This window comes from Mandrillus leucophaeus, unplaced genomic scaffold (genome assembly GCF_000951045.1).
Source record: "Mandrillus leucophaeus isolate KB7577 unplaced genomic scaffold, Mleu.le_1.0 Scaffold1327, whole genome shotgun sequence".
Lineage (NCBI taxonomy): Eukaryota > Metazoa > Chordata > Mammalia > Primates > Cercopithecidae > Mandrillus > Mandrillus leucophaeus.
In genome coordinates this window covers 133,653-139,335 of record NW_012101285.1, presented here as the reverse complement: position 1 = coordinate 139,335, position 5,683 = coordinate 133,653, and the positions used below count along the sequence as shown (strand labels likewise).

The 5,683-nt window shown below is 36.2% G+C and overlaps 1 pseudogene; it reads right to left on the bottom strand.

Moving 5' to 3' along the window:
• Positions 1-1,170: 1,170 nt before the first annotated feature.
• On the bottom strand, positions 1,171-2,534 carry LOC105534282 (annotated as a pseudogene).
• Between the last annotated feature and the right edge of the window lie 3,149 nt (positions 2,535-5,683).

Here is a 5,683-nt window from a genome sequence, read left to right as displayed (position 1 = left end):
TTGCTCTGTAGTCTGCTTTGTCTGAAATTAACATAGTTGTGATGGTTAATACTGAGTGTCAACTTGATTGTATAGAAGGATGCAAATTATTGATCCTGGGTGTGTCTGTGAGGATATTGCCAAAAGAGATTAACATTTGAGTCAGTGGACTGGGAGAGGCAGATCCACCCTCAATCTGAGTGGGCATCATCTAATCAGCTGTCAGAATAAAGAGCAAGCAGAAGAATGTGAAGAAATTAGACAGGCTTAGCCTCCCAGCCTATATCTTTCTCCTGTGCTGGATGCTTCCTGCCTTTGAATGTTGGACTCCAGGTTCTTCAGCTTTGGGACTCAGGCTAACTTCGTTGCTCATCAGCTTGCAGATGAACTGTTGTGGGACATTGTGATCATGTGAGTTAATACTCCTTAATACACTCCCCTTTATACATACATCTATCCTATTACTATTGTTATTCTAGAGAATCCTGACTAATACAATAGTTATTCCTCTCTTCTTTCTTTTTTTTTGATTAGTGTTAGCATAGTGTATCTTTCTCCATCTCTTTAACCTATCTGAGTCTTTGTATTGAAAGTGGGTGTCTTGTAGAATGTACAGGTGTGTCTTGTATATTTCATTTACTCTGACAGTCTATCTTTTAATTGGTGTATTTAGACCATTCACAGTTAAAGTAATTATTGGTGTAGTCAGCTTAATATCTACCATGCTTTTAACTATTTTGTTATACTTTTTTTAATTTCTCTTCTGCTTTTTTAATTTTAATTGAGCATTTTCTATTATTCTATTTTATCTCTTAATCTATAAATTTTACCTCTTTTTAAAAGAGTAGTCCAGCAATTTTGTTATTTTTCTTCATATTTATTTTGTTTGTAGGACTCTTGTCAATGTAGAACTTTATATTCAACAATATAAACAGGCATATTGCAAGTGATATTCTGTAGAAGTGAAAAAGACTGATAAAACTAGACACCTGCATTATATGTTCTTTATATAAATAGTCCATTCTGAATAGTAGAATGAAATGCAGACCAAATGCTTCTGAAAGTTTGTGTGCCTAGATCACAATTACCATCTTCCCACACTAAAAAGAAAAAGAACAATAACACAGAACATAGTATTTTCAATGATTATAGCACAGTTAACATTTTCAGCCATTCATTGGCTTTTTGAGATCATGTTGGCAACTTACATTATATATACATATGGGTTTGCTTGACTAAGGTCACTATTTCAGAGAGCTTTAAAGCCATTCTAGTAGCTTTTCTGCTATTAGTGCCTTAGCATCATTAACTAGTGAACTTGTAAATGTACCACGACAGGTATTTTAATTTCAAAATCTTTCACTGCCAGAACTAAACCCTGTGTAATAACATAACATCAAGTGATTCCTCCAAAAATGTTGACCAGAATAGCCAGTACCTCTTTTTATCTGAAGTGATAAGAGTAAATGATTCTGTTACTTGATGGACTGTAGCACTACCGTGAACAACAAGGAAGCTGGTTGTAGTCTCTTTATGAAGTTGTGTTATATCTATTGTGATTATAGCCAAACCAGCATCATTTACTAGACAGCCTATTTTTTCACTGAGGCCAGTGTAGGTGAGATGTGGCTTAGCTGCACCTTTGTTGCTTTCATCTTCCTGAGTCCAGTCCTGTAGATCAAAGGTCTTCTGGCAATAGGCTGAATTAGAATCAAAACTGATCTTTACATTCAAACATAACAGAGCTCCATCTGAATCTTATACCATTGGGCTTATTTTTTATCATGGTTGTGTTGTAGTTCAGAAAAAGATTGTAAAGCTTGACCATGTTTCCTGCAACAGAATCCACAATATTAGATGGAAATCTTATATTCTGCGCAAGCTGGAGAGCTTGTTCCTTTTTGATGCCTTCTATGACATCAATAGATTCTTTATTACATCAGGAGTCTCAGCAGAAACATCTTCAGTGTTGACACCACCTTGCAAACTTCCTGTTTATACTGGACCTTGAAATGACCTTTCCATTGTTACTGGAAAGGAGTATTTTCTCCTGGGATATTTTTGCTCACAGATCAATACTTGATTGCATATTTTGTCATTTTCTCCTGTTTGCTTGGTAAACAACTTCTTTCCAATTATTTGAGAGGAAACAGCTTTTGCTTCTTGAGAGAAAACTATCTTCACTCCTCTTTTGGGACTGCTTTCAAATGTTCCTTTTTCTCTACCACAAGCAAAACTCTTTGCCATTATCACATCTTTAGAACCTAATTTTTTTGACAATTGCATCAGCTTCATCTGGTGACTTTGCCACATATCCTTTGGAAGGGAGATACCAGCTTCTTGCAACAATTTCATATTCATATATTCATGTAGTGAGAGATTCCTTTGCTGTTGCTGCTGTACTTGGAGTTATTGGTTATTAAACAGTTCAGAAATTCCCAGAACCTGGGCAGTAGACCATACTATGATCTGGTCTGGGACTGATGGCTGTGAAAGGTGGCAGCTAATTGTCAGCTGTAGAATATGAAGGCCATCATTCCTAAGTCTGACCCTGTCCCCTCCTGCTGTGTGCCTCCAGCCACTTTGTAATAGAGAATTTTCAGTTCTCTTTTCACATTCCTTATGGCATTGTCATCGTTCATTCTACTTATCCATATGCTATAACCGTCTACTACATTGTTGCTGTTATAACTTTAAACAAACTTTTTCCTTTTGAATCAATTATTAATTAGAAATTAAGCTATCAGTAATAACTTAATAAGAAATTAATAAGAAAAAAGAAAAAATTTTATTTTACCTTCATGTATTCCTTTACTGATACTTTCTTTTCTTTGGGTAATCTTAGTTTTTGGCCTATATCATTTTCCTTCTTCCTAAAGAATGTTTCAAATTTCTCAGTGGGCAGGTCTACTGGCAATAAATTCCCTTAGCTTTTGTTTCTATGAGGAGACTTTATTCCTTCATAACTTTTGAGGGATTACTTTACTGAATATATAATTATGGAATGGTGGTTTCATTCTTTCAAAATGTTAAATATTTAACTCCTTTCTTGTTTGAATGGTATATGTTAAGAATTCTAATGTAAATTTTTTCATTGTTTCTCTCTGGGTAAGTTTTTTTTGTTGTCGTTGTTGTTTTTTTTTTTTTTTTTTTTTAATCTCCTATGCCTTCTTTCAAGATTTTCCATTTTCCATTTGCTTTCTGCAATGTGAATATGATATGCATAGGTATAGGTTTTGCTTTTTGTTTATGTTTAGGCTGCTTAGAGTTCTTTGTGCATTCTGGATCTGTTGTTTGCTGTCTGTTATGAGTTTAGTTAAATTCTTAGCCATTATCATTTTGAATATTTCGTCTTCTCCATTCTCTCTTCCTTCTCTTTTCGATATTCCAATTACACCTCTGTTACACCTTTTGAAATTGTCCTTGGATTTCTTGTCCTGTTTTGTTCACACTTTTTTTTTCTTTGCATTTCAGCTTGATAAGTTTCCACTGACGTATCTTCAGGCTCAGTGAGCCTTTCCATGACCATGTCCAGTGGCCCATGATGAGCCCATCAAAGACATTCATCATTCTGCAACAGTATTTTTGAGTTCTTGAGTATTTCTTTTATGTTTTCCTAGCGTTTCTTTGTCTTTGCTTACATTACTCCCCCATTTTTGTATATTGTCTACATTTTTCCATTAGAGCTTTTAACATATTACTTATAATCATTTTAAATTCCCTGCCTGATAATTTCAAAATCTGTGCCCTGTCTGAATCAGATTCTAATGCTTGCTTTATCTCTTTAGACTGTGTTTTTTTTTCTTGTCTTTTACTTTCCTTTTAATTTTTTGAAAGCTGCACATGATATAGGTAATAGAAACTGTGACTGAAAAGGCCATTAGTGTATGGTTTTATGTTAATCTGGCTAGTACTTAAGCTGTGTTTTAATGTTTGCTTGTAGATATAGATGCCAGAAGCCTCAAACTCTTCTGGTGTCTGTGTTTTTATCTGTTGCATTTGGCTGCCCAAAGAGCTTGTTAGATAGATTTTGTACCTCTTTTAGCTGTTATCTGCTGTTGTTATACTGGAGGCTGTTGGAGTAGTGGTAATTTTTGGTGGAAAGGAAACATTCTATAATGTGACCAATTCTCTGCTTTTTAGTGGGCCTGGGTCCTTGGATTGTAGGCTTTACAAGTGTTTCTTAGCTTTACTCCACTCCATTTGGTAAGATAAAAAAGCTAGCGGAGGTTTGAGTTGGGTAAATGCCTTTCCCCCAGGTGAGATAAGGCTATGGTAAAATCTTTTTCCCTGGAGTGTAGATATTGCCATGGAGAACACTGTGGGAATAATATTTATCAATGGTTACTTTTCCTTTTTCTTTCTTTCCTTTTTTCTTTTTTAATTTAAGACAGGATCTTGCTTTGTTGCCCAGGTTGGAGTGCAGTGTCATGATAATAGCTAATGGCAGCAGCCTCAAACTGCTGGACTCAAACAATCTTCCTGCCTCAGTCTCCTGAGTAGCTGGGACTACAGGGATATGCCAACACACCCCCCTAATTTTTAAATTTTGTGTGTGTGTGTGTGTGGAGACAGAGACAAGGTCTCACTATGCCTAGTCTGGTCTTGAACTCCTGGGCTCCAGTAATACTTCTACCTTAGCTTCCAAAAGTGCTGGGATTATAGGCATGAGCCACAGCACCTGGGCTAGTGGTTACTTTTCTTTTTTCCTAGTCCAAGCCTGGAAATAACCTTTCTTAGCTCTTCACACTAACAACCTGGTGGTTTTACTGAATGTAAAACTTACACAATTTTTTGCCATTAGGAATTTCTTACTGTTATGCTAGTCCATGTTCAACCTTCAGAAATCTGTCAAAAGTTACCATTTATGTGTTGCTACCATCTCATGGCTCCAATGGCATATACTTCAGGTAAGCAGATGTTTCCTGTGACTCTGTATTCATAAATCTCTACAGACTTCAGGGTGATAGTTTACCCGGAAACCTCGATTCTCTACTAGGTCTAAGAAAATTATTCTTGTTGTAAGCACAGGAGTGTTGACTTCTAAGCTCTTTATTCATCAGAGCTGAAACTGGAAGTCACCAACTTATGTATTAGCAAATTATATTCTAGTAGTGGGATCTTATTTATTCTAACATTTCTTTGGTAAATATGATCCATACCATGGGGTTTAATTTACTTTCTTAGCTCCTCATTCTTGCCCTTGTGATTTATCAAGGCTTCTTTAATTAGTACATCCCCTAAGGAAAGTTCAGGCCAAAAATATGATTGGCTCATGCACTGCGGGAGCCACAGGAGAAAATACATCTTCTGGAGCAGCCCATTCTGCCTCTACAGTAGTGCTAGCTGGAAAAATCATAGCTGAGCTTGCTGCTTCCCCAGTCTCTACTTTGAGACAGGATCTTTTTGATGATCTTCCAGAGTATGAAAAGCCTATTGAAACAGTAATTCTAGCTGCTCAGGATACTTTCATTAATGCAGATCCCTTTGAATCATCAGGAAACATTGGATTGGAATGGGATGAGGATCCAGATTGTAAATTCCAGCAGGTATTTACAGGAATTTATCTGCCCTTACTTTTTTTTTTATTTTTATTTTTGCTCTGAATAAAGCATGTTGTCTCCTTTTCTCCAACTAGGCTGGGTTGGTTGGTAGGGAGGTTGCTGCTTCCCTAACATTGATTGCTTTCTTCCTGTCACTCTTA